The 12,101-nt window shown below is 39.2% G+C and overlaps 1 protein-coding gene across 1 annotated transcript in view; it reads left to right on the top strand.

Annotated features, from left to right (window-relative positions):
- The window catches only part of LOC128014624 (uncharacterized), a 65,513-nt gene that overhangs the window by 32,513 nt on the left and 20,899 nt on the right, over positions 1-12,101 (top strand). The window lies entirely within an intron of this gene.

Genomic DNA, 12,101 nt, shown 5'->3' with positions numbered 1-12,101 from the left:
TCTCGCATATTGGTCCTCCTTATTAAAGACACCTGGTGGTAAGCTGGGTTGAGTTTTCAACAACAATAAGTGGTTAGGTGTCAGAGGCTCAAGGTCATTTGGATCTTCTGAGGTACTAGTTATTGGTCTGTTGTTGACAATGCTTTCCACCTCGCACATGATGGTATGAAGACTGTCATCATTAATAGTCTGTTCCTTTAAGAGAGCGTTGAGTATCTTTCTTACAGTACGGATTTGACGCTCCCAAACCCCACCTTGATGAGAAGCAGCTGGACTGTTGAAGATCCATTTAATCCCTCTCTGTAGCATGGTGTTTCCAATTTTGTTATGGTCCAGGTTCCTCAGTGCTTCTCGCAATTCTCTTTCTGCGCCGACAAAATTTGTTCCATTGTCTGAGCGCATGACTGACACCTGTCCTCTTCTACTTATAAAACGTCTCAAAGCGTTTATGCAAGAATCAGTGTTCAAACTATCTGCTATCTCAATGTGTACTGCTCTGATTGTTAGGCAAGTGAACAACACTCCATACCTTTTTACAGTACTCCGACCCCGTTTTATGTCGAAGGGTCCAAAGTAATCTACGCCCACATTCGTGAAAGGGGGTTTATTAGGTAGCAAGCGGTCTTCTGGCAAGCTTGCCATTTTTTGCTCACCAACTCTTCCATTGAGTCTGCGACAAACTGCACATTTATGGATAAGTTTTCGAATTGCTGAATTGGCTTGGGGGATCCAGAATTTTTGTCTGAGAATAGATAACATGTAGTTTCGACCACAGTGTCCACATCTTTGATGAATATCATTTAAAATGAGAGTTGAAATCTTGGAGCATTTTGAGAGGATTGCGGGATGTCTGGATTCCTCTGGCATGGCTGCTCTGTTGAGCCTACCTCCCACTCTTAGTATCCCATCCTGAAGTACAGGGTCAAGCTTGAACAACTTACTTCGTTTCTTAACAGGAATATTCTTTCTCAGAGCCTCAATTTCATCCTGAAACTGTTGTTTTTGACTGAATTGAATGAGCTGAATTTCTGCTTGGTTCAGGTTTTCCAGGCTCAATGACCTTTTCTCCATTGTTGATCTGTATTTTTGCATTTGCTCCTGTAGAAGAGATGCTTGTTTTTCTGGGTCTTTCTCTGATTGAGCAATGGACTCTTGGAATTGTCTCCTTACTTTACATAACTGTACAAGTGTTTCTTTTAGTCTTATCATCCATGCCACTGCCTTTTTCAGACGAAACCAGCTTGAGTAGAAATCAATTAGCTTGCTTACAATGTCCTTGCCTTCTTTAATGTTAAGAACATTGACTTTGATTTCACCTTTGATTTCAGGGTCTTGTTGTGCTCCTTGATTAATTTGATCTCGGCTTTGTGGCCATTCTTCTTCTGGTTTCCACAAAAAGTTGGGCCCTTTAAACCATCTTTCTTCTTGCACAAAGTCCTTTGCTTTAAGACCTCTAGTAGCTTGATCTGCAGGATTTTCTGCTGACTTGACAAACCTCCATTGTAATGAAGTAGTAGCATCCCGTATAAGTGAGATCCTGTTTGCTACAAATGTTTTGAAGCGTGCACTATCATTGCCAATGTAGCTGAGCACTGTAGTGCTATCCGTCCAGAAAACCGACTGCTGTAGTGGAATTTGAAGCTCTTGTCTAAGTATTTTGTCTACTTTGACGGCTATAGTTGCTGCTGTCAGCTCAAGTCTAGGGATTGTGATTTGTTTGAGAGGGCTAACTCTTGACTTTCCCATCAACAATGAACAATGTTTCTGATTTTGTTCATTTGTAAGTACAAGATAAGTGGCTGTGCCATACGCACTCTCACTTGCATCAGAGAAATGATGCAGTTGCGCTTCTGTTGTGTTACCAAAGTTTTCTGGTTTTACACACCTTTTGATCCGAAAGTCTGAGAGGTGATTTAAATCTTCAAGCCATTTGACCCATTGATCAGCTCGTTTACCGTCAATCTCTTCGTCCCATCCATATCCTTGTTTGCACATATCCCTCAGAAGAAGCTTGACTGGTAAGATGAGTGGCACCAGAAACCCAAGGGGGTCATAAATTGAGTTAACAACCGAGAGAATACCTCTCCTACTGAATGGCTTCTCTTGTACCTTGATCTTATATGTGAAAGCGTCATTTTCTGTACACCACTGGATGCCAAGTGCTCTCTCAATAGGCAGAAAATCCTGATCTAAGTCAAGGTCCTTTATTCCACTGGCCCTTTGATCTTCTGGAATAGACAATAGTACTTTTCTACTATTGCTTACCCACTTGGTTAGGCAGAAACCTCCTTCAGCGCACAACTTCCGAACATCACTTGCTAAGTCAATAGCTTCTTGTTCTGTGGACACAGATTTCAGGCAGTCATCAACATAAAAATTGTGTATAACTGTTTCAACAGCCTTCGGAGATGCTACTTCTTTTCTGTCCTCAGCAGTCCTTTTCAGTGCATAAGAGGCGCAGCTAGGTGACGAAGTGGCTCCGAATAGGTGCACCATCATCCTAAATTCTTCTATAGGTGCATTCAAATTGCCCTCTGGCCACCAAAGAAAACGAAGCAGATCTGCATCCTCCTCAGGAACCCTCACCTGATAGAACATCGACTCCACATCTGCCATCATGGCTATTGGTTCTTCCCTAAATCTGGTAAGGACACCAATGAGTGTGTTTGTGAGGTTCGGACCTTGTAGCAATTGGCTGTTCAAGGACATGCCTTGAAACGAAGCAGTACAATCAAAAACCACTCTTATTTTCTTTTTCTTTGGGTGGTACACCCCGTGGTGTGGTATGTACCAGACTCTGTTGTCATTGCGAACAAGCTGTTCGGGGGGAACTTTAACTGCATATCCTTTGTCTATTATACTTTTCATGAAGCTACAGTAATCTTCAAGCAAACTTGAGTTCTTTTGAAGCTTTCTTTTCATGTTAGCAGCACGCAGTTCGGCAACACATCGATTATTTGGCATTTTGATTGCTTCATTTCTCAGGGGTAGTCTTACACAGTAATGCCCATTCTCAAACTTAGTCTTTTCCTGCACTGATTGCATGAACTGTTTGTCCTCCACTGACATTTCCTCTTTCTCCTCATAGTGTCGCTCTGGGAAATCTGTGTTGTACTGTTGAATCAACAATTTCTCTATCTCCACCACTGAGAGACGATTAACTGTATGATGTGGCAGTTTGGACTTTTCTGCAGTGTTGCTTTCTTTCTTGATGGGTCCATTCACCACCCAACCCAGTGCAGTTTTCACAGCATAGGGTCCACCCTGTTGACTGTTTATGATGTACCATGGCTCCATTGCCTTTGCATTGTTGGCTCCAATCAGAAGGTCTACATTTGCATCAATATTAGGTATGCTTACTTCGTTTAAGTATGGCCATTCTTTTATGTGTTCTTGTTTAGGAATGTTCTCGCTTTGAACAGGGATACTGCTGTGTGTGAAGACTTTAGGTAACTCGTAATATTTTGTGTCTTCCAATGCACACACTTCCAAGTCTGTGAGAATGAAACTGTTTACTATCTTCTGCTCATCTGTTTTATTTTGACACATAGTGCTCAGTAGAATTTGAGTTGGCTTCCCTTTCAGGTTCAGTTTCCTTTGCAGTTCACCAGTACAAAATGTAGCTGTACTTCCTGCATCCAAGAAAGCATATGTTTCTACATATCTGTCACTCTTCTTCGACTTGACTTTTACTGGCACTATTGAAAGCACACAGTTATCTCCTCCAGACTCCGTGTTCTCACTTGATTGGTGATTAAGGGAGACTTGGGCACATGAGATCTTCTGTTCTTGTGTTTCAACATCTTTTGTACCTTTTTGGTTATCTTTAATGTGCAGAATGTCTGGGTGTTTTTGAGAACATTCTTTACATTCCATTCTCTTTTTGCAAGTCTTGCTAAGATGGCCTTGAGTTAAGCATCCAAAACATAAGCCTTTAGACTTCAGGAAATCCACACGTACATTATGTGGCTGCTCTTTTATTTCACTGCATGACTCTAGAGTATGATCCTTGGTGCAAAACATACATGGTTTTTCAAAGGCGTTGAGGCTCTTGGGGGAACTGACTTGTTTCCTGGACACAATTTGAGGCCTTCTTTCCTCCATGCAAATGTTGGTTGCAAAGCTGCTCTTTATTACTCCTTTTTTAGTAGGATACTTTTCTTTCTGATTTCCCTTTGCTATTACAACATTGCGATGGTCCAGTATGTCACCAAAGAGAGGGTCCATGGCCACTTTAGCTTGACGATCAATGAAGTCAACTAAATGAGTGAATCTTGCTCTGACTCCTTGTCTCTCTTTGATGTCGTAAGCTTCTGATCGCCACCTTTCTTTCATCTTGAATGGTAGTTTTGACAGTATAACTCTCATATTGGTAGGATTGTCCATTTCCTCCATGAACTCTCCATCTTCCATTGTATTCCGACAACCAATCAGGAACAGAGCATACGCACTCAAAGCTTTACCATCATCAGACTTGATCTGAGGCCACTTTAAAGCTTTATCAATATAAGCACTAGCTATGATTAGCTCGTCTCCATAATGTCTTTGGAGCAATCGTTTTGCTTCCTTGAAACCTCTGCTTGAAGGCATATATTCACAGCTTCTTACAATCTCTTGTGGCTCCCCAGCGGTATACTGTTCAAGGTAATATAACTTGTCTTTTTCATTGTCTATCTGGTGTTCTATGGTATGTTCAAAGGACCTGATAAAAGATTTGAAAGTCAGTGGATCACCAGTAAACACTTGAATGTCTTTACTTGGAAGCTGAATTTGTCTTTGCTGTTTCACAAGTAATTCAGTCAAGTAATTTTGCTTCTGCATAATTTGAATAAGGCTGTCATCTGTTTGACGATTGTTACTGTGGCCTGTGGCTCTTGATGCGTCAAATGGTGGTGCAAGTAACACTGGGCTTGAGATGGCCTTCATTTGAGTTTTTTCCACAGATGAATGACCTGGTGAATCATTACTCAGTTCTGTTTTCAGCTCTGAATACTTCTGGTGGATTCCCCTCCTTGGCTTAGATTGTACACTGCTTCTGCCCTCATCTGATCGTTCATACTCTTTTAGGACCTTTAATTTAGCATTGCTTTCTGCAAGAGCTGTTTCTATTTCAAGTTCCTCCATTTTTGCTTTAAGTTGCATTTTTTCAATTTCAAGTTGTTGTTTCTTCTTAAGGGATGCTGCCCTTGCTAGCAGAGCTGCACGTTTTGATTCTTCTCTTGCGCAAGCTGATGATACTGAGGAGGAAACTGATCCACTTCCAACATCTGAATCATGTTTTTTAGATTCACTCTTGTTTGCAGATACCTGTGAGACACTGTCGTGAGGACTAACATCATCCTCCATATCAACATTATCTTTTTGGCCTTTTTTATCACCAACAGCAGCTATCCAGTTTCCTGTTTTCTTTTCAAATTCTCTCAGGGAGTCCAATTTAGGCTGAAACCAATTTTGTTGATCTGCAATCTTTTCATCTTCAGGCAAAAGATCTTGTACTTGCAAATTTAACTCAGTAAATTCGTTTAGCAATTGTGCAAAGTCAAGTTGCATCAAATCTTGTACATTCTGCAGATTTTCTTCATCAATCATCAACCTTTCAATGGCTTTGCTTTTACTGGTAAGAGCAGATAATTTCGCTCTTCTTAGTCCAATGCGTCGATGAAGCTGTTCTTCCAACGCTCTTTCAGTGGGTTTAGGCGCCCTCTTGTGTTCAGAAAGTGCAACGTCCTCTCCCTCTTCAGCCATCTTAATTCAATCAATGCACAAACTGCTTGCAGACGATTAAAAGTACGCAAAGCACCTTTCTGTATCAATCGTATACATTCCAGTTTCTTCAAACATGCATTGCCTTTTTATAGCTGATTTAAAGTCCGTTACCTCAATCAAAAGAGCCGAACTTTAACAAGTAGCGACGTTCTTCTCTGTGACGCAGTTTTAAATCCACTGGAGAATAAAGCACTGTCCACTATTCATATTCCACGATCGTTAAACATTTCAGTGTTCAAACACCGACGTTGATTTCCTTGATGATGTCTTTAACGTCGAATCAATGCGCACCTTCCGCACACTTTCTTTTCTTTTCATTGCGAGTTTTTTGACTTTCTTTGTGATTGCAATCCGTCAAATTTTTATCCTTTTTACTTCTTTCTCATGTATAAGCGTGATTTGCACTCGAATAACATTCCGTAGTCCAGAAACTTTCTTTAGGTAAAGTTTAATAACAAAATTAACTGGAAAAATGTTACACGGTCAAAAAACTGTTTCGCTTCAATATTGCATCACAAAAAAAAACTAACGGCCCTGGCCGGAAATGACATCATTGTCAATATGAAATATAATGCACATATTCAATTATTTACTTCTAGAATTATTTACAATTCTTAACACACAATTATTTATTTATTCCACCTCTATATAAAAAACAAATAAAATGAATAACATATGGCTCTTACAGGTTTTTAGAACCAAGTTTCACGCACGAGGCATAAGTGCAAAAGTTGAATAAGTCTGTCTTATCGTGTGTTGTATTGAAAAGCAAAAGAAATGCTAAACTGTTGATTGAAACCTGCGGCTGTACAATGTAAAAATCTATAAGAGTCAAGTGAACTCTTGACCTTTGTAGTTAAGTCTGTAAAACACTCGTCTCTCTGCTGAATTCAGGTCCCTCTTATGTCGCCTGTCAGTGAAGTGATGTGAGATTGAGATGAGATTATCTTCCCATTCCAGTCCACTTTTTCAGGATGATCCACATAAAAATCAGACTGGTGCCTGATGAAGAGCTCTTGAAATAAAAACAAGAAAATAAAGTTAATTTTTAAGACAACTACTCACCTCATTCCAGTTCCCCACTGTCCATTCGGACCTACATGGTACATCTCGGTTGGAAGGTGTCACAGGTTTAGGTTTGAGCAGCTGCTTGCAGTCCCCAGGGTGAAGAACCCGCTCCTCTCCGGCCACAGTCCGCACACACAGAACTGTGCGCTTTTTCACTCCGTTTGGACCGCATGTAGCTGAGCATGTCTGCCATCCTCCCACCCACCACCTGATGTATATATACATTGATCAAAAGTCAAAGTAAAGACATTTCTGAAACATCATGTGACACTGAACGCTGGAGTAATGATGCTGAAAATTCAGCTTTGCATCACAGGAATAAATTACATTTTTAAATAAATTGCAATAAAAAAAGTTTCATAATTTATAATTCATAATTTTCCTCTTGGCAGGTCTTCCAGTCAGTTCTATCAAACCTTTACAATTAATCCAGAACGCGGCAGCAAGATACATTTTTAATGAGCCAAAAAGAATAAACGTCACACCTCTGTTTATCAGTTTGCACTGGCTTCCAATAGCTGCTCGCATAAAATTCAAGGCATTGATGTTTGCCTTCAAAACCACCACTGACATCAAAATCAATCCTGCTATAATGAGCTCAAAAGTTTAAAGCAGCAGACGAGCATGTACTTGGAATATAAAGACGATAATATAGTTATCTTTATACTTTTCATTCTTGGTGTGAACAAGGCGTTAGACCCAAAGAAGAAAAAACACCTAAAATGTATAATTAATTGGTATTTTTACCATGCAAACATCAAATAGTATTTAGGCAATAATCTATAATCCAAAACTCACGCTGTTTTCCAACTGATTAAACAGAGCAAACAACAACTAAACACTTGTGTCAGGAATCCACACGCCTCTAATGCTGGCTAATAAAAGTGGGGCTTTTATGAATGTGAACCAACAAACTATAAAATTGTAAGCAGCCACATGTAAGAAGTTTTATGTTAATGAACAGGCCTCGACCCGCCGCAGCGTGCATTAACACAGTATCTTGGCTCAGATGTTCAACTGAACAAAGGACATGCTTTTATTTCTCAAGTCACTTTACATTTGTGTAGCCAGTTGTGTTTATTCAAATAGTCCTTGAGGAAGAACTAAATTTAATCAACTAGACTTGATTACTACGATGCTAGGATGTTCGGGTTCAGGCTCATTTGATGATAATAAGAAATGTTTCTTGAAGAGTAAATCAGCATATTAGTATGATTTCTGAAGGATCACATGACTGAAGACTGGAGTAATGATGCTGAAAATTCAGCTTTGCATCACAGGAATAAATCTCATGTTAAAATATATTAAAATAGAAAACCCTTACTGTATTTTAACTAGACTTTGCATCTTTGGTGAGCATAAGAGACATATTTCAAAAACATTAAAAACCTCTCTAAAGGAGGGATGTTTTCTGGCACACGGCTTCGTTGTTGCAAATGCTATAGATCATCATCACCAAAATGTACAAGAAAAGACAGAGAAGGTGGAGGGATTGAAATTGAGGAAATTCACAAGTGGTTACTTAAAAACCAAAAATGGAGTGGTTTTAGGATGCCATCAATTTATGACAACATACCAAATAGTTTGTAAAAGAGTTACAAGAGTGCCCTCTATATGTATTCTGCTGGTAGTACAGCAGATAACTTCTCTACGATCACACGCTCACCAGAGATTCACCACTGACACACATAATAAACACGCAGTATTGCATAGCAGGCACGTGCAGGGGGGGGGGGGGGGGGGCGTTGGGTGCTTGAGCACCTGCCCCTTTGCCCTTTGGTGCCCAAAGTGCCCTTTTGTCAAAGCAAAATTTCCTCTAATTTATTTTTTTTTGTAATAACGTTTCCTTTTGTGAATGCCTGTTCATGCACAATCTAAATATTAGTAAAATTTTGAATAATAATTTAGCCGTCAATAAGATGACCAACATGATGACCTTTGACCTGACGACGACGACGACCTCCTCATCCAACCGGGACAATTTGTCACGCCGCAGCGCATTTTTTAATTGTCAGAGGATATTTTCATTACCGCGGAAGCTGGTAAGTTGTGTTTCATTCTCAGCGAAGTGATTTTGATATGTATTTACTTATTATTATTTTACAAGAACGACGTGATGTGAGAACATGCAGATATGTTGTTTATATTGCGGTGTGTAGCCTGTAGTGTAGAGTAACGTTAGCGTGCTGTTTGAGGGAGAAACGTTTCACAGGCATCGAGGGGCAGAGGCGTCATGCCCATTCAAAGATTTCTGAGCCAAGTTGATTTTAAATGCAGCTTCCAAGCGACAAAAAAAAAAAAACAGCAGAATAATATTTTTTATATATTTGATATAATCACACTGTTGTGATTAGATCGTTCAGTGCACAGCATCAGCTGCTAAATTCAAATCTGTGTTCGCTGGCTGGCGCTGAGCCAGAGACGTTCTAACAACGCTTCATGATGATAACCAATCAAGGGTTCTGTTGCGCGAATGCAATGGCCAATCGGGTACGTGCAGAAGAGTCATCATGAAACGCGGTGTTTTTGTTCACTTGCTCGCTGACTGAATTATTTAGCGAATTCTTTCTTTAGAGAGAGAGAGAGAGAAAAAACTAAAAACAATCCTGATGTGCATAATGTAATATAAAGTGCTTCAGTGATTTTAATGGGAGTTTTTGAGAGTGCCTGGACTGAATGTAAATGTTATTTGATAATGTAAATGTTCTTTACTCTCTGCAAAATGAAAGAGTTAAAATAAGTAACTTACAATATTGTTATTAAAATTTACATTAAATGCAAATTCAGTCGTATTAAAAATATTTTATGGCATGATATGGCACTTAAGTAAAAAGTCGGGGTTTTATGTGTAGTTAATAGATTACACTACCTTTCCATTTATTGATCAAATAACAATCTATAAAGGTGCAAAACGCGTTTACTTACACGTTTGAGAATCGAGATATTTCCTGATATATTAAGCAAGTTTGGAATTGTTTTGAATAAAAAGGAAAAATAAATAAAACATAAGCCTATATAAGTTATACAGTGCTTTCATAGCATGACTCAGTTGTTTATTGTTTTGTATCAATATTTAAGGTGGACTTATTGATTAGGTGCAAGAGTAGTAGTGATGGTTAAAATAATAGATTGATAATGAAATAGTAGATTGTGCCTTGTTCCTTGATGGACAGAGACTGGAAAGTAATAGATCAGATGAGGAGATGGAGATAGAGGAAGAAAAAGAGGCAAATGTAGACTTTTTTACTTTTAAACTTAAAATTGTCTCTTCTAATCTTTTTCTTTTTCAAAACTGCATCACAGCATTCGCTGCCGTATCAATACATAATCATCCATATCAATACGCAAATTGGCAAGGAATGCATCACAATATATTGCTGTATTGATATTTTGAACCGCGCTTTTTAAAGCCTTGTTCCATGTGCCCCTTTTATACTTTGAGCACCTGCCCCTCCAAAGGTCTCTGCACGGCCCTGCAACAGTACAAGTCTCAGTTAGTCTGACATACCAGTTTTTCCCCAGAAAAAGATACAAATAGAATAAGAACATTTTAGTAATAAAACATGCTTGAATAAAACATTTGCAAGATTTTTCAATGCATGTTTTCAATGCAATGAGTTTTTGTTGCATTGCGCTTGACGGATGCGTTTGACCGCTGCAAGTTCATAACGTAACGTTAAATATGAAAATGATCCACTATAAACAAACACACAGTACTGTCTTGAACACAGAAGATTTTAGGCATCACTTGAAATGAAAATAGCCTACTGTGGTGTGTGTGTGTGAGAAAGAGAGAGAGAGTTTGTAAGTGAGCGCGCGCTAATGCGTCAACATCAAAAACGCGTTTTGTGGGAATGACCCTTCATTATGCATTTTTTTATTTAAAACTGTTATAAATTAAATTAATTTAAACAAAAATGATTGACAAACATTAGAAATAACTTTGTTTCAAAATGTATTTGGTATCGAACAAATCAGTCCAAATTAAGGTAACTTTAGACAGAAAAGACCATAAGTCTTGTACTTACAGTAGCCTTACAAGTTCATTCAGTCATGAAACATGAAAATGAACTGTTTAACTTAAATTAATAATTTTTTACATTTACATTACATTTACATTTATTCATTTGGCAGACGCTTTTATCCAGAGCGACTTACAAAAGACCTTTTTTGATGGTAAAACTGCATTCAAACATAGTAACGTCAAATGTGATTTTTTTCATGCTGTGTCGCTGGAGATGGATCGCAGCAAATGCGGACATAAACGCGATATGAAATATAGTTGAAACCCGCTATTAAAAATAATTATTTATTTTCTGAGCTAATGAGCCAAAGCGAAAATGCTGACGTTGGTAAACAATCCGTTTCCATGGCAATTGGAACGAGACGCGTCACTGTTTCATGACGTCACAGACCCAGTCAGTATAAAAGGACTCGCCCTGGCAGAATCTTTTTAGTTGAGTGATGTTCGCAACAGAGACGTTTGTCTGAGAGAACTCTGTGAAAACAAACCTAGCAACACTTGTACAAACGCCAGTCCGTATAGATCGAGATATATTTAATCTGTACAGACAGTGTGTATCAGATAACATTACAGTTCAAACTGACATTACCAGATACGAATTACTTCTCTGTCAGTATGAGAGCCACAGACACAATGTCCACAGACGTGAGAGAGGTGCTTCTGGAGGTTTACGTCAATGACGCCTTCTACTTCGGTGACAGCTACTGGGCATCAGATGATAAAGATGTGCAGCTGGAGTTTGAGATCACTGATGACATCTACGACCTTATCAGCGGCAGTGCATCTCGAGAGTTAGATGTGCAGCTGGAGGTTGTGACAGTGGATCATGTCTCAGGCAGATACTGCAGTCCAGGAGAGATGAGTGTGCAGCTGGAGGTTAATGCTAGTGACAACATCTCAGTCTGTGAAGTAAAAGATTTGCAGCTGGAGATGAACAGGAACGACAGCATCTCAGAGCTGAAGAGTCCTACACTGGTCTCTGAAGATCTGAGCGACCCAGCAGGACCTTCAGTGGAAGAGGCCAATGATCAGGGTGGCCTGGATGCTGAGAACAGTCCAACAGGTGAAGACATGCATATGTCTTATTCATGTTTATTTGTGTTGTTAGAGATGTTTCTAATAGTAAATTATTATATGTTGGCTGTGACAAAGACCTATAATGTTTTCCTACACCTCGTTGAGCTCTCAAGCTACAACCTCCAGATTTGTCAGTGACCGTTAGGCTGATTTGAATTTTGGTTGA

The sequence above is a fragment of the Carassius gibelio genome, chromosome A5 (assembly GCF_023724105.1).
Source record: "Carassius gibelio isolate Cgi1373 ecotype wild population from Czech Republic chromosome A5, carGib1.2-hapl.c, whole genome shotgun sequence".
Classification (NCBI taxonomy): Eukaryota; Metazoa; Chordata; class Actinopteri; order Cypriniformes; family Cyprinidae; genus Carassius; species Carassius gibelio.
Note: the sequence above shows the minus strand (reverse complement) of the source record. Positions and strands in the feature narration are given on the sequence as shown.